At 42.4% G+C, this 27,357-nt stretch overlaps 1 long non-coding RNA gene across 13 annotated transcripts in view; it reads right to left on the bottom strand.

Moving 5' to 3' along the window:
* Positions 1–414: 414 nt before the first annotated feature.
* The window catches only part of LOC102445428 (uncharacterized), a 104,147-nt gene continuing 77,204 nt past the window's right edge, over positions 415–27,357 (bottom strand). For 6 of the 13 annotated variants that reach the window (XR_012903526.1, XR_012903529.1, XR_012903528.1 and 3 more), the window contains 4 exons: positions 16,625–16,704; positions 13,227–13,290; positions 1,818–1,888; positions 415–1,601 (listed from right to left, as the gene is read on the bottom strand). This is a non-coding gene — a long non-coding RNA (uncharacterized LOC102445428). Of the gene's footprint in view, positions 1,602–1,817; positions 1,889–13,226; positions 13,291–16,624; positions 16,705–20,882; positions 22,137–23,862; positions 24,292–27,357 lie in introns of those variants that run through there. The other 7 variants (XR_012903527.1, XR_012903524.1, XR_012903525.1 and 4 more) reach the window with 7 other exon arrangements.

The following is a 27,357-nucleotide window of genomic DNA, read 5'->3' as shown; positions in this document are numbered from 1 at the left end:
AATACTCAACCCTTCCAGAATTTATATAATTAATTCCTAAGAATCTATATATTTAAATCAAAGCAAACATATTCTCTGCAAGACTGTAGGTGCAAGATGGTATATGCCTGAGAAGTGAAGAAACAACTCTACTGTAGTTTTAAGTAAGAAAAAACAATGCATCTAAGTATAGAATTGTTTTTTATTCCATGACTGGGACAATGATGAGGTTGCAGACACCCCAATAAAAGAACAAAGCATTTGAATTCCAAAGAATGAGCAAGTGAATCAACTGATTGTGTATACTGTTGGATATAAATGTATGTCATGTCAAGTCTTTTGTGAACACCTGTAATTTTCTGAATTTGATGTCATTAGGAGGCTCTGATTATGAATGCATACACACAAAATTGCAATTGTATCTGTGAGGAACTACAGCTCACTTCACAACAGGGACATGAAACAATATCTCTCAGGCTCGGATAGCTCTCAGGCTGGCTGTTTACATGAAGCCAACTCCAAGTATCCATCCATAGTCCATCCAGGAAGAAAAAATTGTGGACCACTAAAGTGAACTGAAAAACACAAACTAAAAAGAAAATATCAATCTGGTAGTGTAGACATAGCCTTAGTTTTTGACCTTATGTTAGTGTAACTTACGTTGTTCGGTTAGGCTGACATAAGCACTGGTGTGCACATTGGTATATTGGTGGGACAGCTTCTCCAAGGCAGTATAGACCAGGCAGGTTGAGTTAAGGTATACCATCCAGCCACACAAAATGCATAGCAGGATTCAGCTTACCTTAAGCCAAAATGCCACAGCGTCCACACTATGGGAGGCTGACAGGAGTTCATACTCCCTCCGGCTTTCCTTACGTCTTGAGGAATGAGGAGTACCAGATGACAACGGATGCTACCCTCAGCGTTCAGTTTAGGGTTCTACATTAGACCCACTAAATCCAACACTAAAAGACTGACCTCCGGAGTGTCGATATTCTCCGTAGATATGCCCCCCCAGACATAAACACTGCCATTCATGGGAACTGGAGTAGCTAAGCTAATCAGAGAGCTCTCCCCCATCAACTGAACAGCAGCTATATTAGAGAGCTTACAGAAGTGCAGCTGCATCAGTAGCCTGAGCTGCTGGAAAGTGTTTAGTGTAGACACAGGCTACGAAAGGAGGATATTTTCCCTAGTTTGAGTAACTGAGTCATCATGCTACGAGAAAGGGAAAAAGAAAAAGATTTTTTAAAGCAGGTTTATGGCTGAGGTCCAGTCACGGTCCGCGCCCAAACCCCTCCCCCCCCCCCCACTGCAGGTCCAGCCACCCTGGGTTCGGATTCAGTCATTCTGTCCAGGTGCGGACCCTTAACCTCCCTCAAAGTTGTGCTCCTGTTCCCAGGGTCAGCTCCTTGCAGCACTGCTTTGAAACACAGAGGCGCATTTGCTTATCGGATACTCAACTAGTCCTTAACATCCTTAATCTGTATCAGCAGCTGTTAAACTGTGGTTTGTGGGGAACTGGCATATAACTGTGTGAACGCCCACTCTTTGTTTTCATCTGCTTTTACAAGCACCCTGGTTCTTCTCTGCAGTAAGGCGCATGGACATAGCACAAGAAGCTGGAAAAGAAGGAAGAAGCTAGGTAAGTTACTTTTATTAGGCGCTACAGCTCTATAAATTGAGGATAAAACAAAAAATATGTTGAAGTCTTGGTGCCACCAACATGAAAGAACCATCCAAAATACAAGTGAATCAGACAAGTGGGTAGCATGTACAGGGTTAGGGGGGAAAAGGACCCAGACAGAGCAAAATGCATAGGGGATCAGGTGACTTACCATTATGTGTCCATGCAAGTAATGAATTCAGTTACTCTGGAGATGTTATGCAGTTCCACATGGGTTCAGTACTAAGAGAAGAAATATTTAGTCATTCTATTAAAATGCATTCCACATTATATTATCACTCAAGCTTATCTAGAGAAATTTTGGGTTCTAGTACATCATGTTTGCTGGCCTTACCATTTCACTTTATTTACACAGACATTATAGATTTGAGGGGAGCCTGTGCTCAGGGCCCCAGTACAATTGTCCTTCCTTTCTTCCCTCTGTTGTCAGCTCTGACCTACTGCATGCAGGAACTATTGTTACCATCATCTCTGGTTGTCATACAGAGTCAAAAAAACCGTCAGCTATGTCATTACAGGCAGTCCCCGACTTACGCGGATCCGACTTACGTTGGATCCGCACTTACGAATGGAGCTTTCTCGCCCCGGAGGTCGAGGTGGCGGATTGCTACCTGCGAGCTCCGGGGCGAGAAAGCCCCGTTTGTAAGCTGCTCCGGTGCCCCTGGTCTGCTGGAGACTGTCTCCAGCAGACCAGGGGCACCGGGCGGGTTCCCGCGCTTCTGAGGCTTTGCCAGAGCAAAGCCTCAGAAGCGCGGGAACCCGCTGCTGCTGCCGCTTCAGTCCCGGTGCCTGTGGTCTGCTGGGAACGGTCCCCAGCAGACCACAGGCACCGGGACTGAAGCGGCAGCAGCGGCGGGTTCCCGCGCTTCTGAGGCTTTGCCAGAGCAAAGCCTCAGAGGCGCGGCACCCCGCTGCCGCTGCGGCTCTGCTCCCCGTGTCCCTGGTCTGCTGGGGGGGGGGGCGCAGCTAGTGTGCCCCCCCCCCCCAGCAGACCAGGCTTTTGTTTTGGACCCTGGGGCAGAGCAGCTGGGGCGCTGCCGATTGGTCCTGCAGCGCCGCTCTGGGCACTACTGGACCAACCCGGCAGCACCCCAGCTGCTCTGCCCCAGGTCCTGATTCAGCCGCTGCTGGTCAGTTTCAGCAGCGGCTGAATCAGGAAGCCTGGGGCAGAGCAGATGGGGTGCTGCTGGGTTGGTTCAGTAGCACCGAGGAGCAGCGCTACTGGAGCAACCCAGCAGCACCCCAGCTGGTCTGCCCCAGGCGTCCCCAAGTCAGTCGCTGCTGAAACTGACCAGCGCTGACTACAGGAAGCCCGAGGCAGAGTTGCTCTGCCCCGGGCTTCCTGGAATCAGCTGCTGATCAGTTTCAGCAGCAGCTGACTTGGGGATGCCTGGGGTTCTTAAGTTGATTCTGTATGTAAGTCAGAACTGGCAGTTTCAGCAGCCGCTGAATCTGGACGCCAGTTCCAACTTACATACAGATTCAACTTAAGAACAAACCTACAGTCCCTATCTTGTACGTAACCCGGGGACTGCCTGTATTAGGTTTCTGCTGTCATTCCATGAGTGGGAGTCCCCCAGTCCTTAATTAGGGAACACAAGAACAATGGGTCTCCGACAGATCTCTCTACTGCACTTTTTAAAATACTGGCTATTCATTTTTTTTTAAAATTGGTTTATATAGCTCTAGATAAAGATGCTTCCCTGCGCAATTTTACTTAATGAGAAGAGACAGTGGTTGCTGAAGTTGTGCTCATAGAGAAGGGTAAGAGTTACGAGAGGCCATTTGATCTTCGTTTGACTGTATCTTGCCATATGTTCCTCCTGCCCTTCCAGCTTTACAAAACCAGTTTTCATCCCATTTCTTGCAAATTGCTGTATGCTATAAAGTTGCTGCAAACTATCTATGCTGATGCAATTGACTCTTGAATGCATTTGCACATCAAGCTACACCCACACCACGATATCCCTCAAGGATCATCCTTGATTGCACAAGACCTGTAGTAAACCTCACACTGAATCATAGACACTTGGCTTCAGACTTTGTCTGATTCAAGGCACTGCTGTGCCGCAAATGGTAAGTCTTTGAATCCACATTAGTCCTGAGTGAACTATAGTTTTAAATTGAGTTTGAGGATTAGTATGAGCAATACTGTGTGAACAAAATGCGTTCCCAAAAAAAAAAAAACCACCCTTACCTTTCAAGAAAGAAAAGAATTGTTTGTATTAAACTTGTAACTTGTGTTAAACTAGCATCCCTTTGAAAAAAGTGTCATCTTATTTAAGGTTTGGGAAGTAAAGGAAGCATGGCTAATTGGACACCACTTGCGATAAATAATTGGTTAGATCTTAGTCCAATAATGGGGAAAATATATGGCAAAGTAAGATACATCAAAATCCCTGCCCTAAACACCCTCATCTAGCTTTTGCTAAAGTCCAATAACCTGCAATTACATCATCTGTTTTGTTATACTGCAGACAAAAAACTCTATAGAGGTTCTTTATCAGAGCTTTAGGTCTCTCCTGGACCTGAACCTGTTGTAAGTGTTTATAACTGTACTGTTGTTAGGGCACAAAATAAAGTTGTATTTGCTTATATTTGTATTCTGAATGTAACCAACATCACCTGACCTTGGACTAGTAAAGGAATGCTTGTATAGAAACATAATAATTGGTAAACCTTAATAAACTTAGTAAAGGAAAAACAGACTGAAAGGACAGAGGATTGGAGAAGATACAAGAAATGAAGAGAGAGCATAGTGGCATTAGGTGCTGGAGACTGGAATGTTGTTGCCTCAGTAACGCTATTCAGGCTGCGCAGTACTTCTGTCCTTGGAGCCCCAACATATGGCTATCCCACATCTTGATAGATGAAAGGCAACACAACAAAGTCAGTCAGTCAATGGTGCTTGACATTAGTGTGGGAGAAGAACCGAAGGCACAAGTGGCAGACCTTTCCACAATGGCTACAGTTCCACTCTCCAGATGGCAACTGGAAAACACAGCTTCCTTGGTCACCTGCATGCCACAGACTGGGTTCTCAGATGGCTCTCTGAGATGAATACACCAGTCTTGACCAAACTTTTTCAGATTGAGTGGCTGAGAGTAGGGTTCTCCCAGTTGTCAGAGGGAATGCTGAAATACTTTAGACCTTGCTTGACTTTGTCACTGTATGGGAGATTTGGCCTCCCTCTGTGTTGCAAATAGTTTGAGCTGGCCCACAGAGCACAGCCTCTGGCAGACAAACTTGAGGCACATGTTCCACATGTTCCAGCCAGTAAAACCTGCGAGTGTCCAGTGTAGTCTGCAGAGACTATAGGTTGGCTCTCTCAAGGACCTTGTTGTTAGTGATCCGTTGGTCCCAAATGACTCCAAGGATTTCTTTGGAACAGCTTCAACCTTCACTGTCTGAATCTCTGCTTCTGCTCAGAATATATAATTCAGCTTTCACAGCTGTAAAGGAGGGTATTCGGAACACAAGCCTGATAAATGGACACCTCTGAATTCAGGGTTAGCAGCTTGCTGTTCCAGACATATGATGTAAGTTTGCCAAAAATGACAGGGGCTTTGATGAGTCTCCTATCTAGTTTTCTAAGTCACCTGGTTAAAGTTGATCTAAGATAGCAGAAGTGATCCATGCTGTCCAGAGCTTCATTACGGTTGTAGGTTTTAGGTGGGATGTTGGTTCCTTGTGACATCACAATTGTTTTTTATACTGATTACCATGCCAAACTTAATATATTCATCAGAGAACTTATTCATTATGATCTGCAATTCATCAGGCGTCTTAGCGATGACTGCAACATCATTTGTGAAGAGCAGATCCCAAGTAGTGAACTGAGTAACATGCTTTTTGCATTGAAATTGTCTGATGTTTATAAAGTATTTTTAATTCAATTCGTATGCCAGACTGATAGTTTCCAAAAGCATACTTAAAAGGACAAAAAGATGCAAAAGCAAGTAGGTGCTAAGATGCAGCTTTGCCTTATACCATCATCAATGCTAACTTCAGATGATGATTAATTTTTATACCCTCATGGAATTCCTTAAACAGGAAAGAGCACTTTTTGTGGATAGTCAATTTTCAATCAGATTTTGTGTATGTCATTCCTGCTAATTGTACTGAAGACCTTTTGTAGCTCAACATAGCTTTTTTCTTGCAACAAGCACATTGTGAAGGACACATCGGTCATGGAGCATCCAGTTCTAAACCTATGCTTGCTCAGGATAAACTCTCTCAGCAAGGACTTTTCATCAAGATCTTTGCAAACACCTTGTTGACTATATTGAGCAGAGATATCCCTTGCTAGTTGTTGCAGTCTGCTCTGCTCCTTTATATATATACATATATAAAGTAATTGGCTACGTCTACACTGGCCCCCATAAAACGGAATAGTCATGCAAAGCAGGTAAGTCAGAATAGGGAAATCCGCGGGGGATTTAAATATCCCCCACGGATTTAAATAAACATGTCCGCCGCTTTTTTTCCGGCTTGGGGAAAAGCCGGAAAAAAGCGTCTAGACTGGCGCGATCCTCCGGAATAAAGCCCTTTCAAGTAGGAATAAGAGATCCTCCGGAAAAGGGCTTTATTCCGGAGGATCGCGCCAGTCTAGATGCTTTTTTCCAGCTTTTTCCCAAGCCGGAAAAAAAGCGGCAGACATGTTTATTTAAATCCGCGGGGGATATTTAAATCCCCCGCGGATTTCCCTATTCTGACTTACCTGCTGTGCATGACTATTCCGTTTTATGGGGCCAGTGTAGACGTAGCCATTATGTTTGCATTTTTCAGATCCTGAGGTATGTGGCTTTCTTCTCAGCAGGTAGAAAGAAGTGCATGGATGTTGCTTTCAGCTCTCTCCCTCCTGCTTTTAGGAGTTCTGGAGGTACCTGATTGTTACTTGCTACTGTGCCAGGCGCAAATCCCTTTGACCACTTTCTTTACAACTCCAAGAGCTGGTGTTTGATTCTGCATCATTGAAAGCTGGGGAATGACAGCTAAGCAGTATCACACAATGGCATCCTTTGAGTTCTTTGTCATGCTAAGTCCATTGGTTAAGTTGTTCTTATCTGTCAGTTAGGATGGTACCATCTTGAATTTTCAGGTTTGCAGGGTTTTTTTTTTTTTTTTTTTTTTAAACAAATTGGCTGAAATGTCTCTTTGATTCCATCACAGGTGCCATATAGGACCCCTCTTTCAAAGCAGCTATTGCCAATACTTCTGGGCACATTCTCTATCTAGCGGCTTTCTGGACTGCAGCCTTAGCCTCTTTGAACTTCAGAGTACTGGACTTAGTTGGTTGTCAAAGTAAAGCTTCAAAGTAAAGCAAGAGACAAGCTTGCTTCGTCTTTTGTATGAATATGAATGGGAGCAATAGATGTTCAGACATTGTGAACCAGTCAGGTTCTTTTTTCTTTGTTCTTTCAAAGACATACCTGACTTATGTAGCCAGTGTCTTAGTCTTGATTATCCCAACAAGTTGTCAGAATCAGAAGAATCAAATTGATCACTTTCAGAAACACACTCCAGCATATTGGAGCTCCAATGTTAGCAGCAGAAAATGCAGTTTGCTAATTCAGCAGACCTTCATGTTACTCAAAAAAGAAAGACTTCAGGCATAGTTCAGTGACAAAGGCACTTGGCCAGGTTTATTGTCTGCAGAGCACGGTCCTAGTGGCTTCATGGTTACAGGCACACTGATACATGAATGCCCAGTGGCAAAGAGCAGTTCAGTCAGCAGCAGCAGCAGTCTTTGCTGTCCCATAAGCCACACAAAAGTTTGAGATGTGAGGTACACAAACTTCTTCCACGGAGACAAACAAATAGGATAAACAATTTATGTTAGGGATGTAAAATCCCATTTAATCGATTGACTAGTTAACCTTTCACACCCCTAATGTATGTTCCACCTGACCTATTTCATGATCTTTATTTGTTACCTCCCCTTTCTCAGACAAATCATTTTACTAGATATTTACATATCTGGGGAGTGCTTCCTATTCTACTTGTTGAGGATGTGAAGTGACTTCAGGGTTTGATGTTCTGGAAAGCAGCTTCTGTAGAAGCAGCAATGTTTAAAATGACATGAGTACATTTTTAAAAGTGAATTTTAGTGACTATAAGCACTAATTTAAAAGCCCCAGTGTGACATTCTCTTGTGAATACAGTGTGAGCAGTGGCAGCACAAGATTCACTTTCTCCTAACCTAATGAACCCCATTGATTCTGAGCAGGAAGATCCACCTATACAGGCAACACATCATGGTCCCATTTGCTTATTTCTTGGAGTCTCTGTTGAAACTGCCAATCGATGCCTTTTGAAATGGTAAATTAGTAAGATGAACACTTATCCACTATGGAATGAACAAAAGACAACATTTAAAGAACTGGTCCCAATACCAACATACGTTACCTCATATGATGCATTCCTCACCCCCTGCCTCATCTGCTGGAACATATTTGATGAACTCTTTGTTTCCCTTCTATAGCTCATTGTTTATTCACTGTATTGTATTATCTAGATTCATCTTTGATTAAGCACTGGAATAAATTGCCTACGGAGGTTGTGGAATCTCCATCATTGGAAATATATAAGAGCAGGTTAGACAGATATCTGACAGGGATGAGCTAAATTGTGCTTGGTCTTGCTGTGTGGGCAGGGGACTGGACTTGGTGACCTCTTGAGGTTTCTTCCAGTTCTAGTATTCTATGATCTTTCTCTCATTGCATCTTTGTGTGCTGCTATGTTGAACATGAAATTGGGTCTGCAGCCCTCCCTGTAGCCAACGCATCTATTGTTGATGAGAAAGTTAGTATAGCATGACTTGTGTTTCACAGATGCCAAGCAGAAATCATGTAATGCTTGGTTTTCTCTGTATCTGTGTTTCCTCTCTTTATGTTTTCCCAGAGAATTAAGAGGCACAGGAGTCAGGTTGTGTTGGCTTATTCATTTCCCCTTCTTTTTAAAGATACTCTTCCTCCAAACCATTATCTGAGGGTCACCATTTGTCAGATATTTTTGGTTACACTGCTACAACTTAGTAATATAGCTTGTCTAGTATGGATGTAAAATCCCATTTAATTGGTTAACTGGTTAAATGCAGTGTTTAACCAATTAACCAATTAAAGGGGGGAGCTGGTGCCGATTAAACAATTCCATTTAGTTGGTAGGTATGTAGCAGAGAGAGCTATCTGGTTTCTGATGTACCAATTCAGGCAACTGACTACTTCTAAGCAGAGAGGTAGGGATTTTGTTCCATCCTGTTTATGTAAAACACCATGGTCATAATGTCTGACAATTGGACGTGGCAGGATCGAATAAGTCGGAGAAATGTGTTGCAAACTAAACAAACTGCTCTCAGCTCTAGTTTATCACCATCCTGGTCTCCCGAAGAATCCAAGTGGCCTTGCAAACTGAGGCTATCCAGGTGAGCTCTCCATCCAATAAGAGATGAGTCACATCCCCACTCCCAGGCTTTATGAAAAATGGCTTATGAATACAAATATATATAGTCCAAAAAACAGGCCATGTAACATATCTTTAAAGGTGCAATCTGTTGAATATGTATATCCTATTTTTGTGCATTTATAATTCTTGTATGTGAACTTAGAAGTGTGCATCTATTTTTAATTCTAAGTGTGCTAATGAGGGCCATTTGTGATACTCTAAGAACTTAATGGCTCAGTACTCAGATCAATGACTGATGAATGGTTTTATTTTTCCTGTAAGCCCAAACTGTGTGCCTTAGTAAGGCATACGACCATGCCGCTAGGTACTGGAACCTATCTTAAATATAGTACTTTTCAACATGGCTGGAAAAACTGAACAAAGGGTTCCCGCCTTGGGGGAAAGTTCATTTAAGGAACGGAAAGCAATCAGGTTTTTGTCTTCAGCTGGCCTTTGAAACTGCCTTGCCCACCCTAAGAGGATACAAAGGAAGAAACCTGAAAACAAAGAACTGTAAAGAACTCTGACAAACCATAGGCCCAGGCCAGAGTAAAGATCAACTATGCCTCGAAGCATTTTACTTGAGATAAGAACAACTGTTTAGGGTAAGAATTTGATTGAAACAAATTTCTTAGTGTATTAGAATTAGCTGCATTTTTTGTTATAACTTAGGAACTTACTTTGATCTGTCCATTTCATTTGTAATCACTTAAATCCTATTTTTATATTTAATAAAAACACTTATGTTTATTATCAAGCCCCGTGTAAATCATGGTTACCTGGGGAGAGCAACCACTGTGCATCTCTCTTTTTCATTGTTAAAGGGGGAAACATCTGTATGACCTTTCTCTGTGTAAAACTTTCTCAAGGAAAGAGATTTATTTGCGGATTTGGTCCCTTTGGGGGTTGGTTTACTGGGTGTTGTCAAAGGCCTTATAGTTGAGTCCTCCCAGAGCTGAATGAGTTCAGCATCTGTGTGGTTCTTCAGGGTGTGGTGACCCCAACTCTGTGCTTTGGCTGGGGGAGACCACAGCTTCTGTCCCAGAAGGACAGCAGTGGGCAGCTCCAGAGGGCAAGGCAGGCAGGCATCAGTGGCTTGGTCATCATGCTAGGAGACAACACCAAGGGTATTTCTGTGATCCAATCCATCACAGGATGCATCTGTGAAAATGGTCACACTGGGTTTTGGTGTGATGTATCTAGAGTAATCCACTACACAAGTGAAGGAATAACTCTGTTGTGAACTGCTACTCTGATGTTTATGAAGTCTTTGTCTGGTACCAAAGTAGATGTACCAGAGCCAGGCCTGTAGAGTGAACAGTGTTACAGAAGTACGTGACAGTTGTGGTCTGAAAATGATTTTCTTATAAAACTGTTCATGGTCTGGAATAGATTTGTAGGGAGATAGTCCCCTGTTGAAATCAAGTCCAGGGTCACTCCTAATAAACATTATAGTGGGAGTAACGTGGACTTTTTTTTGTTCATGCAGATTTCTAAAGCTGCCAGAAGATGGAGCAAGAACAAAGTTACAGACTGGACCTCCCTGACTGGAGAGACCTGTAAGAAGCCCCTCACCCAGACATAGACCTTTGTGATAACCATGGGTGTAGTTGCTAGCCTGAGTGAAAGTACTGTAAACTGGGAGGGTATGTCTATACTACATGGCTCCATCGACGGAGCCATGTAAACTAGTTTACCCGGCAGAGGCAAAGAAGCGGGGATTTAAATAATCCCCGCTTCATAAAATAAACATGGCCGCCACGCTGTGCCAACGATCAGCTGATCCGGCACAGCGCCGTAGTCTAGACGCAGATCGGTTGGCTGGGGAAGCCTTTGCCGACTGATTCCTTATGCCTCGTGAAACATAGTAGACATAGTGTTCTTGTACTGTCAGAAGCTAACAAACTTCCTGTGGGATGCATGAATGTCCACATGAAAATAAGAGTATCACATTAAAAGAAATGATGATACATTTTCTCCTGTAGGGAAGGGATTACTGATGTCAGTGTAACCATTGAGAATTTTGATTTGTGAATAAAAACATTTAATCACTAAAGGTTGAGAATGGGTTTCTATCTTCCAAAGGTTGGAGGGAGCAATAGCAGATAGTATCAACAGGAGTAGGTGCTTCTTGATCATCTTGTCAGAAAGAACCCCTGGACGGTAAATGGGATTGTGAATAAATACAGAGAGCTGTATTTATAAGCCTTTGTACCCTCTAGTATTTGCATAGTGGTTTCAATGACCACTTGTAGTAAAATGGCTGGGAGGGCAGTCATGGCTTGTACATCTGTTTGGGTTTTTTCCCCTTCAGGGAAGAGATGTAAATGCCTAAGGGAGTGGAGGATTATTCAAGAGACTTTCAATGAGAGTAGAGACTCATCAGTCTTCTCATTAAATAAATTAGATTAATTGAAAAGTATGTCTTGTATGGTATTTGAAGCTCCCTGAGGAACTACAAGGAATGCATGTCTCATGAATATACTGTAGCTATCCCTCTACATATGGTATCAGTTGCAGCCACTGCCTTCACTTTTCTTCCTAGATTGTTCTGAGACTTTATCTACCAATGTAGTCTTGGGAAGTTATAAGTGGTGCTTGAAGTACCAATGTGTTGGGTATGTGAAGAGACACTCCACTTCTTTGGCTAGTATGAAATATCACCTTGGCCCTTTTCAGGCTGGGGGCACAGGAGGCCAGAATGGGTAAAATTACCCTTGCTCAGCAGTTCCCAACCCCCAGTCTGTGGACCGGTGGCGGGCCACAAACCCGTCTGCTGGGCCATGCGCATTACCAGGCCACGCCCCCAGATTTTATTTAGTCCCATCCACTGGGGTTCCCAGGGAATTCCCTTCCCGCCCATTTCCCAGAACAGAAGAAGGGTGAGTGGGGTGGTTGGCAGACAGGTGTGCCATGGCTTGAGCCCCTACTGGGGCAGCCTGACCATGGCCCTGCTTCCAGCTACAGCGGCCCCTACATGGCCCAGCTGGTGGGGCCGCATGGAGAGCAGCTATCCCAGCCAGCAGGGCCAAGTGCTGCATGCAGAGTGGGTGCCCCAGCTGGCAGGGCCAAGTGTCCCACAACTGGCAGGGCCAAGTGCCCCATGATGGGTGGTTGCCCTGTGACCGGTCTCCTCCCTCCCCTCCTTCCATCAATTAGTTGATAAGCAGGGGAGTGGCAGCAGGGTTAGCCCCCAGCTCTGGGAACTAACCCACCGTGGCTCTGCCCTTTAAATACATTTAAAAGGCTGAAGTGCAGTGGGGGACCCAGCACAAGCTGAGCCAGCTGATTCCTGGCTCGGTCCGTGTCCCACTGCTGATCACCAGCCTTACATGTAAAAAGGCTGGAGCACAGCAGGGGGACCCGGCACAAACTGGGAATCAGATGTCCCGGTTTGTGCCAGGTCCTCCTTCTTGCACTTCTGCTTTCTAAGTGTATTAAGAGCCGACAGGCTCTTAATACATTTAAAAAGCAGAGGTGCAGCGTTTGGGACTGGGCCCGAGCTGGGAATCAGCTGATTCTTGGCTTATACCCTGTCTGTGCTACCCCCTATTTCCCCTGCCTCCTGCAGAGACAGTGCTATGGGGCTTTTAAGATGGTCCCCCGCAGCACTGGCTCCTGATAGAGGCAGCAAGGAGTAGCGGGGGAGAGGAGGCGCGGGAAGCCATTGGTCAACTAGTCACTAACATCCCTACTGTTAATTACTGCCTCTCTAATTCTGGTGCATTTGAGGGGAAAGGATTGGACATGGGAATACTCTTTAACAAGTATTGGCAACTATTTTATTGGGTTTTTTAAATGTGTGTGCGCTGCAGTTTTTCAAATTCTTGTTAACCATCATGTCCCCCCGCCTTTGATTTGCCTGATATGTTAAAATTAGCACAATGAATACGCAAATATTTTGGTGCTGGTCCACCAACAGTTTTTGAATGAGTTTGCCATGGTATAAAGAAGGCTGGGAACCACTGCCCTAGCTGGTTCAGTGATGGCCTGACTTATCAGAAGGGCCACCCTACTGTCAAAATCAGGACAGCCCCTCAAACTGGTGGTATGTTCTATAATTAGATTTTACCAACCCAATAAAGAATGTAAACTCTTGCATCACCAACAATCTTACCATGGTGTGACAATCCACGTAGGCTCTCCAGTCTCTCTCACCACCCAAGCTGGACTGAGGTCATCTATACCAAAGAGCACAAAATATTAAGATTACTTTCAGTCCTAAAGGACAATTTGTACTTTAGATCTCACATAATAAACCCTTAGTTAGTCTATTACAGAATTGGTTACAGGTGTTGTTTTTTAATTCAGAAAAAGAAATAAGAGTTATTCATATGTTAAAACAAGCAAGCATACAAATATAAGTGATTTAAGTGATAAGTGTATAAGCATACAAATATATATGATTACTAACAACAAGAGACACGTAGTAATCTGTCAGTTCAGGGGAGGGGAGGTCTAGGGGTTATCCTTGGGAATATCTCTGCCTTAGTTTAGTCTCTCTGGCCCTGTATGAGTTCAAACACCAAAATGAACCAGAGCCAATGAGAGCTGCGAGGCTCAGTGGCCGCAGAGCCGGTAAATAAACACACCGGCGCAGCCAGTTGGCAGCTTTCTCAAAGTGGTTTCGTGGACACTGGTTTAGAGAACAGCTGATAAAAGGAGGATATGACAGTACATATATCCCTGGTTCTTGTGCTACGATGTGCTACATTACTGCTCATGATTTTATAGACTGCTATATATCCTCCTTTGATCGACTGTTCTCTAAACTGAACATTCCCAGCCTTTTTTCCTCTCTCTTCATATGGAAATTATGGTCCTTAGGTTTATGGAATATTTGCCTATGCTGAATATGGGACACCTGGTAAAATTTGCATTTGAGCAAATTCAAGGTCCGTCAGAACTATGCAGATATTCAAACGTTCAAATTAACATCAACTGAGCCCCCGCTAAAAAGAAATATTGCGTAGCTGGAGTCTTTTTATTTACCTTCTTTAAGGTTTGCATAGGGAGAAGCGACGCACACACAAACTGCCATTCACCTCTCTCACATAGGGACAGGAATGACTGACCTTCTCTACTCAGTGCTCTCCACCCTCCAGGCCTGCCTAGGCTCCAGTGATGGACCCGCCTCTCCTGGTACCTCCTGGCATGGCTTCTGGAGGCAACATGGGCTACATCTACATTGCATCCCTCTTGCGCAAAAGCCTATGCAAATGAAGCATGGATTAGCATATTGTTGTGCTTCATTTGCATAATTAATTAGGGGCCGTTTTTGCACAAGAGGCTTTTGCACAAAAAGGACCCATCTACAAGGCTCCATTTTTGCAAAAAAACTCCTCTTGCGCAAGAGCAGTTCTTCCTTAAAAAAAATGAGCCCCCAATTAATTATGCAAATGAAGCACAACAATATGCTAATCCATGCTTCATTTGCATAGGCTTTTGCGCAAGACGGATGCAATGTAGATGTAGCCATGGGAGGCATTCAAGGTCACAGCCCCCTACTCCCAGATTTCTGTCAGTATTCACACCAAAGCATGGTCCATGTGTTGGAGAGGTCACCTCTTTCCTCCTGACCCTTAGCTCTCCTATGGCTGGAAGTAGCTTGGTCCATCCTGCCTGCACAATGTTGAAAACCAGCTAACACAGCCAAGCTGTTGCTGGCTACTGACATAACCCACCACCTCCTGTGTCCTGGATAAAGCACAGGCAGGAAGGTATTAAGCCCTAAGGACACATTGTGCTCCAGGGCTCAAAGAATCTGTCTGCAGGGGCTTCAGCGAACCTGACCAGAGAGATGGCTCAGCAGGGAAAAATGCCTACGAGACAGAGAAGCCCAACATGCCCTGGAGGCAGGACCTGGGGTAGGGCCAATGTGCAAAAAGGGTACTATGCCCTTGCCCAGAAGGCAGAAATAGCTTCCTCCTCACCACTGCAGAGCTTTGTTTAGGAGCAGAGAAGCTTTTCCAGGACAGCACAGTATGAGGCTTTGGCACATGCAGGGCTTGGCTCCTCCTGGCCTGCATCGAGGTACAGGGCCTTGAGCTTCCATCGGGTGTCAGCCCAGCCATAGGCAGTGGGAGAAGGAAGGAGTCTGCCAGCCAGAGTGTTGGAAAGCTGAATGATTCAACCAGAGGCTGATTCTCCACACAGTGCCAGGAGTGGGACGCACCCCACCAGGGGAGAGATGGAGCAGTGGAGTGGGGGTGGGAAGTGTGAAGGAGCAGAGCACGTAAAAGAGAGTAAGAGGAGAAGCATATAAAGGGCCAGTGGGTGGGCAGCACAGGTGACATGTAACTGATCACTGCCTGCCTGCACTCAACAGCCACCAGAGCAAACAGCCAGTGCTGACTGGAAATGGAGCAGAGGGCTGGTGAAGTGCGTGCTGGCCAAGAGCTGGCAAGCAGCAGGAACTGCACTCACAGACCAGCAAGGGGACCAGTTTGCTCCACCCGACCACCGACCTTGCACTCCCACCCTCATCAACCACCACTGGACCCCCACTGACCGCTGGTGGATGGGCAGCTTGCGAGCAAGAATCCAACCAGCAGTAGGACCCACCAATGCCAATGAGGGGGGAGAAACAGGAACAATGGCCCATTAAAACAAAACAAAAAAGTAGGGGTGCTTGCAAGAGAGCTTAAATACAGGACTGGCCCATTAAAAATGGGACATCTGGTCACCCTAATCCTCAACGACTCCAAGCTCTCTTTCTTGAGCTCATTTAGACCCCATCATTTTGTATGTATAACTGGGATTGTGTTTTCCAATGTGCACTTTGCACTTATCAGCAGTGAATTTAATCTGCTATTTTGTTACCCAGCCACCAGTTTTTTGAAGATCACTTTGTTATTCTTCACAGTCTCTTTTGTTTTTAACTATATCGAGTAATATTGGAAATTGCCTCCTCACATCCAGATCACCCCCTTTTCCAAGTTGATTTAAGAATATGTTGAACAGCACTAGCCCCAGTATAAAACCTTGGAGAAACCTGCTATGTACCTCTCTCCCCTGTGAAAACTGACCATTTAACTCCTCCTTTTTGTGTCCTTTTTTAACCATTTACTGTTCCCTGAGAGAACCTTCCCTCTTCTCCCATGACTGCCTGCTTTGCTTAAGAGCCATTGCTGTGGTACCTCATTAAAGACGCTCTGAAAGTCTAAGTACACTAGAACAATTAGATCATCTTTGTCCGCATACTTGTTGATCCCCTCAAAAATCTAATTGATTTGTAAAGGGAAATCATGCCCCACCAAACGCATCCAGAATATGTGTCTGATAATTCTGTTCCTTACTACAGTTTCAGCTAATTTACCTATAGTTAAATTTACTTGATTATAATTGCCCACATTACCTTCGTAAACTTTTTCAAAAATTGGTGTTCAAATTAGCTATTCTCCATTCCTGTTAGAGGCTGAGAAGTAATAGCTTACTATGATGGAGTGTCCATCCCACACAAGGCCTGAAAGGGTTAAGGTGGCTAAATGAGTCAATTAACTGCTTAAACTGCACCTGAAGGAGGAGCCAGGGAGTAATGAGAACCAATTAGAGATGGTGCTTAACTGGGCAGGAATTGGAGAGGGTTACAGTCTCTGTAAAGATAAGAGAAAGCAGGAATTAATTAGCCCTGGGATACAACAGTAAGTAACAGGACTATACAGATCTTGACTGCTTGTTCCCAAGTTGGAGCCCAGTGCAGAAGGCATGGTTCCTCTACCTGCCACTGGGGAAGTGTCATCATTAAGGGGCAGTGAAAGAGAAGATTACCAGGAACAGTCTTAAGAGACTTTGATACACACAAACCATGGTGACCTGGCTGGAAAGCAAATCCATGAAGTGAGAGCAGCTGATTCCTGAGACAGAAAGACTGAGAGCAATGGATTGAACCTGCAGGAAGGGGCACCACCCGGACAGAGTGAATTTACTGGTGTGGCTAGGAAGAGGCCTTCCAGGAACAAGTAGAACACCCTGTGACAATTACATACCACAGTTAGTAGTTTTGCAATTTCAAATTTGGGATTTTTTCAGAACTCAACAATATATGCATGGAGCAGATTAAGCACCTTGGTCCCACCAAGTAATGGATATTATGCCTTTTTAACAATTGGTCATCAATCCTTACTATATCTAAGGGTGTGTCTAGACTACAGAGTTTTGTTGACAAAAGTGGACTTTTGTCGACAAAACTATACCTGCGTCTACACTACCGCTGAGTTCTGTCGACATAATGTCAACAGAACTCAGCAGTTTTGTCGACGCTGGTAAACCTCATTTTACGAGGCATAATGCCTTCTGTCGACAGAAGGCGTTATTGAATGTAAACTGTCCTTGCGTCTACACTGCCATGTCAACAAAGCAGCTTGCTTTGTCGACAGAACTGAATGTAGTGTAGACGCTCTTTGTCGACAGAAGCTTTGTCGACAGTATCTGTCGATAAAACTTCTGTCGACAAAACTCTGTAGTCTAGACGTACCCTAAATTATGGCAACAAGCCTGTGATATTGCTCCACTGAAGCCAGGAAAGGATGCCTCTGAACCAAAGAGCTTAAAGACAAAATTAGTATTATGCCACCTTTATAAACTTTATGAATGCCTTTTTCTTAATCATCTCTTACCTCATATAGTACAGGATCTAATACTGGAACAATCCAAATTTAGTCCTACAGTGACCAAATATAAAATATCATCTAGCGTAAAGAAGATGGATTTGAGAGAGGGATGATAGAAGACGCTATGTTTGTAGACTTACCAGTGGCACACAATACAGTCATCTGCCACAACCTACTTGCCAGAGTTTAAAATACGATAAGGGCCCTACCAAATTCACAGCTAAGACAGACATGTCATGGTCAGACCGTGAAATCTAGCCTCCTCCATGAAATCTGGTCTTATATATACTTTTACCTTATTCTATACAGATTTTAAAGAAAGCGGCAAGGAGTCTTGTGGCACCTTATGACTAACTGAAGTGTTGGAGCATAAGCTTTCATGGGCAAAGACCCACTTTGTCAGATGCATGAGAAGTGGGTCTTTGCCCATGAAAGCTTATGTTCCAACACTTCGGTTAGTTATAAGGTGCCACCGGACTCCTTGCCGCTTTTGCAGATTCAGACTAACATGGCTACCCCTCTGAGATTTTAAAGAGGAGACCAGCATTTCTTAAACAAGGCTATTGTATGGGAGTCACATTATTGACATCTTTACTTCGGTGCTGCCTTCAGAGCTGGGTGGCTAGCGAGCAGCAGATGCTGACTGACTGCCCAGCTCTGATGTCAGAGCCATAGCTAGCAGCAGCACAGAAATAAGGGTAGCAGTACCATATCATGCCATCCTTATTTCTATACTGCCTCTGGCAATGCCGCTGCCTTGAGATCTGAACTCGCAGTCACAGAGCTTCTTGCATCCTGGCAAAGTTCCTAGAAGTGCATCTGACCTGGCCCTGGCAGAGACCCCTGCCCATCCCTTCCAGCCTAGCCAGGACCAGCACCTGGAGCTTGTTGTAGGGTAGAAACTCTCAGCCAGAGTGCCCCCAGTGCTGCGCCTTCCCAGCTCCAGGCCTAACACCCCAGCACTTGGGAAATAAAGGGGCCTTGGACTGCCTGTGTGTGAACACAACCCCGCCCCCGGACTACAATGCCCACCCATAAGGCCAATGCTGCTCTCCACACAATTGAGGATCCTCCCATATCATGTAACCCTCACTTGGGCAGAGGGTGCCTGGCCACCACCAGCTACAGCACAGAAGTTAGGGCGGCAATTCTGTAATTCCTTACAATAGCCTTGCAGCCCTTTCTGCCCCACAATTCCCTTTTTGGGTTGAGCCCCCTCTGCCTCATGGTTATGACACCATGAAATTCAGAATTAAGTACCTGAAACCATGACATTTACAATTTAAAAAAAACTGTGACTGTGAAATTGACCAAAACTGACCTAAATTTCATAGGGTCCTAGATAGGATGCCCAACCACCATCTAGTGCAGCTCAACTGATCTCTTCTGGAGAACAAATGTGCAAGAAACAGAGCCACTGGAGACAACAACAAAATGGCCTCCCACAGGGCAACGTGTTACCACCAACCTTCAACATCTATACCAATGACCAGCCCATAGAAATAATATGAAGAGCTTCATATATCCCTATGATCTATGGATTGCAAAACAGAAGTAGGACTTTGCCATTGTTGAGAACAGACTGTCGTGTGCATTGAACAACCTCTCAGCTTATTACAATAAGAACCAGCTTTGTATCAACACCTTCAAGACAGAGGTGACAGCTTTTTACTTATGCCATTGAGAAGCCAAGCAGAAACTGAACACAGCCAAGATGAAATTCCACTGGCTAATCAAATGAACCCCATCCATGCCTAACTTTCCTTCAAATCACATGCAGAGAAGATGGAAGGGAAAGTTAATGTCTGCAGCAACATCCTCCGAAAGTTGGTTACCTCAAAATGGGGAGCTCATCCAGCTACTTTGCAAACCATTGGTATAACAGCAGAGTATACATGTCTAGTGTAGGAACAATCTGTCTATGGCTAAGAAACTAGACCTTGTTCTACACTACAGTTGCTGTTTAATAACAGGCATTCTAAAACCAGCACCAAAAAGATAGCCTATACCCACTAGCACTGAACCACTTGATATCAGGAGAAAGATAGCAAGCCAAAGGGAAGCATCATGGCAGGACCAAAGGTATCCATTTTAAGGTCATATAGAAGAATAACCAAACGCCTTAAATCACATACGAGTGTTATAACTAGTGATGTGTCTTTGGATACAACAGTTTGTAAGGCACAATTGAAGTTACAGAATAAAAGATTACATGCATTTGGATACACTGAAATAGATCTGAAACCCCAGGAGGCCCTCCCCAGAGGGACCATAAAAACTGTTCAACATGGCGATACCTGAACTGCCTGCGTATGCTAACTGGTAGGTCGAAAAATGACATGATCAAACGGGGCTACTCGAATGACAGGAGTACACAGGAGTGCAGTAATTTGCAGGTCATGGAGCATCTGCTCACTTGCTGACTCCTTGGGGAGAACTACATAAAAGAAGGACCTTGTTACAGTGATACAAAGACCATAGTTCTGGAAAAAATTCCAATTTGTGACAAGGACACAAGACGACGACTGCGATGGGCTTTTCTGATATTCTTCTTCCTTGAGGATGTTAAATTTAATTACGTTTTAACTTGTCACTGAGCAATTCAGCTGTAGTCTCCTATTGGATCAGATCCTGTGCCTCATTTAGAACTAATGAATTGACTCTCTCCTCGTGGGTTTCAGGACTAGTTGCTCCAAGGAGCAGTCATTCATGGTGTCTAGAAATTTTATTTCTGCATCCCTTCATGAGGTGACATGTACCCGGTCTTAATTTAAGATTCCTACTATATTTGACTGTTTTCTTTTGCATACAGCGCCTTATACCCACCAGCACAACCTACTCTTGTCATTCCTGTTTATTTTGTATCCTGGTATTATTGTGTCCTCTTGATTATCATTGTTCTATCAGGGGACCTATAATAGGCAGTCAGGCCTAGTGCTCAGAACAGGAGACAGGCATAGCAGTTTGAATCCAAATACCAGAGCCAATAGGTTGAGAGAGTTGGAATCAGAGCCAGATTACAAGGAACTCAGGAAAATAGTTGCAGAAGCAAGGCTAGGACAGGACTAGAATAAGACTGTGTGCAAAATAGGCTCTGGACTGCAGCTGTGGATGAGTAAAGCAGGAGCAAGGCTTACCAAGAGACAAGCATAAAAACTGACCTGCTGGCTTCCTCAGACAAATCCGGCATGACAGTCCATCAGCCAGCCAACCATTAGGATATCAGGAGTACTGAGCAGGTGCAGCTGTCGGGCTTGACTCCTGACATGTTCCATGTACCTTCATGTGGTATAATTGAATGGGACTCTTTTATTTGACTGTTTCTCTTCAGTCCCTACCTGTACTTTATCAACTTCTATCCTTCCTCTTTAGTAAGATACACAGCACCCCCTTTAATAAATCTTCCCCAAGATATGCCTCTATCCAAGCGATCTAAAACCCAGCAGCAGAACAAAATGTAAGTCCTGAGTAACATCCCAAGTGAGCTAATTATATCTTTCTTTAAAAGACATAATAGTCCCTACACTAAATAAGTTGGCACTAAATACATCTTTTCATTTATATTCCTCCTTATAACACTTCTTCCAAGAAGTCTTCCAACAAAAAGCCAGTCAGGAAATAAAGTCATCACAGTATTGTGTGAGTGGACTTCCAATAGGTCATCTGCTGCGCAAGGTGTCCAAACTGTACAGTCTGTCCACTTTAATATATAAACTCCTTGGGTGTGGGAGTTATCTTTTCCTCTCTGTCAGCCTGGTGCAGAGCATAGCAATGATTAACAGAGAATACATTTTAACTATTCTTCTTCTGGTAAGGCCCATAAAGAGAAGAAATTAAAATAATGAGAAAAATAAAAATACTGTAATAGGAGAATTTCAAGATGTGCCCATATCAAATCTACATATCATATATTATTTTAGCTATTTTATTTCCTACTGCTCTTTGCCACTGTCCCCATTGCTTGCTGCTCGCAACCTTTGTCAGACGTCCAAAATTAGGTTATAAACTCCTTGGGGGAGGGGTGTGTTCTGTTTGTTCTTTTGGGGACATTCTGAATGTTATTGAGTTAATCAGGAACTGAAAACCAGAAGCACTAATTTCCAGATTGAAGAAATGACCGACAGTTATTCCAATTAGCAATTCATATAAAGGGCAGTGGTTGATATGTCATACAAGCACTTGCCTTCTCTTTGATACTGTGAAGTTCTTGTGACATTTTTAACTTTTTTATTCCATTTCTAAAGTCGTCTTCTATAGTTTAACTCAAATGTAGAAACAACATATGAATCCAGATTTCTATTAGCAAAGGTAGGTAGAATGAGTGTTTAGAATCTTGTCTCTTCTTTATTGTACACCCAACAATTCCTTTCCCAGGTAAACGGACACCTTTCCGCCAACACAATAACTCCTCTTTCCTGTTTAAGAAAAATTGATTTCCTTGTTAACCTTACATTGCCTATTAGACTCGTGCCTGTATAATTTAGGGATTGTAATACAACTGATTTTTTTAATGTGTTACAAATTCTGATATAAATGTGAGAATGCTCTCAGTCCCAAGAGAGCTCAGTGTCTCCCAGCCCAGAACTACAACATTTATAAGAGAAAGTGAATGTATTATGAAATATTTCTCTTTCTAGTTTTATCTTGAGAATCCAATCTTTCCTGGGCAACTAACAGATTGAACAAATGAACACATTATGTTTTCTCTTGAAATCATGAGATGTGTGTGAAATGCATATAAAAAGAAAAGAAACTGACAAAAATGAGACTATACCATCCAAATCCTGTGAGGTGCTGCGTATTGTCACCTCCCACTAAAGTCACTTACAGTTAGGGGTGCTCAATACCTTGCAGGGTCAGACTCTTAAGATGCATGAAAATCATACTTAAAATTCCACTGCTGACAAATGTATTACACTGAGCAATGTCCTTCTTCCTTTGCATAAAGCAGACATGGGTCCAGACCCAATGACAGGTTGGAAAATGAGAAGTTAATAGCTGGATCTGACCTTTGCAGTTTGGGTGGATAACTAAATAAAATAAGGTGTAATATTTGCACATGTTTTCACTCTCTTTTCCTCTCAGGGGAAATGCCTCAGTCAGAAATGGAGTCCCAGAATTGCTTCAATAGCTTCATGTTCTCTAACACAGTTTCTCCCTTCATCTATTTTCCCCACTAAAATCCCAATTTCTCCTCTCCACACTAAAAATAGTTTCTGTAACTCTTATCTATAGAACAAGCAGCCTATCAGTTATAAGCATTAGATCCAATAATCTGATTGATTTCTTGCAGTTTGTGTTTTCATTTTGACTCAAACTCTACAAAAAGACGGATATATGTACAGTGACACACATGAAACCGGTGCCAGAAAGTCACATGAGTGAGCAGTATCAAAGAAATGTCCAAGGATACGCACCAAGAACATGTGAGTGCATTGGGAAGTGCTTGAGGGGCAATGCACTGATGGGCAGTAATGCAGGAATGAAGAGTGAACTCGTTCGAATTATGCCCACTGAATATCAAACAAATCCCAAAAGCTCCTGAGGCTGCTGTCTATAACCAGCTACACATTCTCTATCACCTTAGTGTCTTTGGGTGACAGGGCCACTGTTCAGACCAAATCGGATATTCACAAATATCTCAAATCCCCAGAACTACACCCAGAGCAAGCTTCACATTCTCTGTTACCCTGAAACACTGAGGCCAGCCGAAGGCCCATATTTTCCTATGAACAGAGGCTTACTATTCTAGGCCTTTTGTTGAATATGAATCTCATTTTTGCTAACATCAGCCCAATTTTATGGAGCTGACATCTGAATGGCACCTGTTGACAAGGACACACTGCACACAGGTAAAACACATCCATTATTGCTACAAAGATGTTTATTAGCAGAGTAAAAGTTACAAAGTGGTTTTGGACTCTCCCCTCCTCCCTGCCTGCTCCCGCACCCCGTCCCCTTCCGCAGGCAGGCATTACAGAGAACGGGCTAGAGAGCAAGAACAAGTCAATCACTTCACTTTCGCAACAGATACAGCAGAAAGGCAAACAGCTCCACTGACACAGAAAAGCAGGTGAGCGCCTGCGCTAAATGAATCCTCTTGGCAAACGTGCCAAAAGGCAAAGCAAAAACACAACTAACCTGAGTGCATGTAAAGCAAGCTAGGGATACTGTACCGGGTCTGCTGCCGAGGTTCTGCCTAGGAGAGAGAGAAAATAAAATAACACAGCCCACAGCAAGGGAGATGCGCACTCAACGGAGACTGGAGCAAGCGCCTGACAGCCAGACAGCATTTTGTCAGCAAGGCAGCGACCGGCCGGAAGGTGACTTTTACAGCAACACAGGGGAGAGAGAGAAAGATCGAAAAGCTCCTTTCCCTTGTTCAGCATTTCCCTTGTGCAACTGGATCCTTTTCTTCTTCGCGTCTAACTGGCGCGAATGCGCCCAAATCTGCGCTGCTTACTGCATGGAGATGGGGGCGAGGAGGCTTTGGGCCGAGAGAAAGACCCCCATTATCTCCCTACCATCGGCCATTACAGGAAGAAGCCAAGGAGAGTTTTACGACAGCTCCCAGCATTCTTATTGCCTACAACTCCCATAGTGCACACGCTCAGCTCCTCTGTTAACCCCTTTGTTACGCCCAGACAAGTTTGTGCCACCAAAGCTACAGTCCATTTCATATACTTCCCCCCACACTACTAAAATGTATAAACAACAGCTAACATATGGTACAGTAACAACAGGCATTATGTTAGCTTTCTCCACTCCAACACACACATATAACAGGACTCCTTGATCATTTCTATGGAAAAAGATATTTTAAAATGCTCCAAAACAACAACAGATCTGCAAAAGCAGATATCAAATGTTTATAAATTGTACTTTCAACTTCAATCTTTTTTTATAACTTGCTAATTTTCTTGCAGATTTCTACATTTTTGCAGTACAAAGCTGCTGGTCGCAATTATAATTATTTATTTTGCTTTTTTAACTTAGAAAAAAGCAGGTGACAGTCCTATTTAAATGTATTTTTTCTACATTTCAGAAGACAAATTCTAATAGACACATTAACTAAAAAATATCCTTACAACCTAAAAAGGCTTTTATAAGAGAGAGTTTATTTTTCTGCAATTGAACTAATATGAAACTCAGACTGTCATGTTTTTCTCTGTCTTTCTCCTTCTATATTTGTTACATGCATATATACATTTAAGATATGTATCACTAACACTTGTAGCAGTTGTTCAACTCCTTCTGTTTTAAAATGAGCAAAAAACTATGTGTATACAAATCATCTATTAAAAATTGAAAAATGAACCACACAACCAGAACCAGTTACTAAAATAAATAATTTAAGGGGGAAGGGATACTCTTTTATGAAATAGATCCTTACAACAAGAATGCCTGGTTTTTAATTAAAATCAGATTTTTTAAAAAAATTCCGTGTTTGCATTCTATAAATATAGTTTATTTGAATTAATTTAAAAAAGAACATTGGACAACAAATGCAAGTCAAATGGTTCTAATTTATAGTGCTACAAACTATAACATGGTCAGACGTGTAACTGCCTGACAGATTACACAGAAATATGGTTTATGCTCCAACCTCTGAAACAAAAACAAATATCTAAAAGCATTCTGCTATTTCTGAAAAATTAAAATGCCAGGTAAAGCATACTGACTGACAAATTTTTTCATACAAACATTTAACTTTAAAAAATAAATCACTATACATTTATTATTTATTTGAAACTATAAACAATACAGAAGAAAGCAACATAGGGATGTTTTCTTTTTAAAAAACCCTTCAATAATAAACACGCATGTACTCTCTTACAAAGTTTAATTTTAATTATCTTCTTTCAAACCTAAGTCAGTGTATCAGCTTCAATCAAGGAAAACACAACAGGAAAAGCATTTCTCCATGATACTCTTTTCCAGACACGTACTGTATTTTTTTAAAGACAATTCACATCCACACCATCCCAAATGACACAAATACAATTATTTAGAATTTATTCTTCACTGTAGCAATTTTTAGTTTGGTAAATTTTTCAAAATTTTTACAGAAAACACAATCAACTAATAGCTATCTTAGCGTAGCCACACTGTTACCTCTTTTTGCACATCTTCTGTCTATTACCCGACCTTAACTATTTTATAAGCATTTTACATATACACATTAAAGACATGAAAAGGATAACACTGTATAAGAGAGGCTCAGAAACAAATTGGGAGTGTAAATGGACTTCTCTCAGATTGCAGACGTACAGATAAAATCCCTGCTCACTGGTATGGGATTATATGTTCCATAAGGAGCTTGGCCTTTTCATATTTTGTACTCGTTTAACCCCCCAAATTTATAGATTTTAAAAATTGACATGTTAAAAGGCCTTTATTTAAGGATTTCAATTAAAACAGTGTTATGTTTTGTCGTATCACCATAATCCCTCTTTTAAAATTACTTAGAATTTCAGTATAACCTAATTAAGTAATTTTAAGTAAGTCTTAACCCAGATACATTGATCTAATAAAAATGTGTTTTGCAAACAGGGAAACTGGACTCCTGAAATGGATTCCTCAGGTATAAACAAAGATATTAAAACATTTCTGTCCCCACAAACTGAAATATTAACTATTTTACAGTACCCATGTTAAAAACCCTAAATATTGATAGAAATACAAATTTTATCAGAAATCAAGCGTACCATTTCATTGCAATTGTATTTATTTATTTATTTATTTTACATTAAGCAGCAGACTTTCTTTTCTCTTTATAGAGAGACAAGGGGACGGAGGGGGGGAGAAAAAGATGCTTCAAAACCCTAACTACCAATCTCAATGTATTATTTGTTTCAATACTCTCTTAAGAACAATTTCTACTGTTTTCAGATACTGCATATTTTACCAATGAAGATATTTTTGTTTGCATTTTGCCTTTTAAAAGGCTTCAGAATCACATGATGGATTTTATAGATTTTCAACCAATTTAAACCTTTTTTTAGTGCCACAAACATCCAGTTTTGCTAAATGAAATTTACTTTATTCATGCCTGAATTATCAGAGCGGAATAAATTGTCCAAAATAGAAAGATCAGGTGAACTACCATAATACAAAAGAACGTCTAACACTTTAACACAACTCCTTTCCCTGATATTAATGTTATATGATATGATTATCAAAACCAAAAAATTGCTCATAAATATAGAGTCTTCCTCAAGAAACAGGTTTTCTTATTGACTAATTTGGCCTCCAGGAATTGCATTTTCCCCCAAATCATCCTGTTTAGCGCTTTACGTTACTCTCAAACTCCCAGTTAATTTTAATTTTACTGGGCTCTTTTAAGACAAATATCTTTCCTTCCAGTTAATCCAAATACACTATTTTTAAAATGTTTAGCATATCAAATGTATTTGTTAATATAGGACGACTACAAAGATTTAAGAAGTACTAATTTTAGAACCTTTTTTCAAACATAACCACAAAAGAAGAATGCATCTTTTACCGGGAATTTATTTTGTATTCTAATGTGATTTGGGCTTGAATACACACTGTTTTAAAGTATTAAGCCATCTTCCTATAACCATATATTATTCACATGCTTTTACAGAGAAATCCAGTACGATGCTACCTTCC

This window comes from Pelodiscus sinensis, chromosome 4, assembly GCF_049634645.1.
Source record: "Pelodiscus sinensis isolate JC-2024 chromosome 4, ASM4963464v1, whole genome shotgun sequence".
Lineage (NCBI taxonomy): Eukaryota > Metazoa > Chordata > Testudines > Trionychidae > Pelodiscus > Pelodiscus sinensis.
This window is presented reverse-complemented; position numbering and strand designations above follow the sequence as displayed.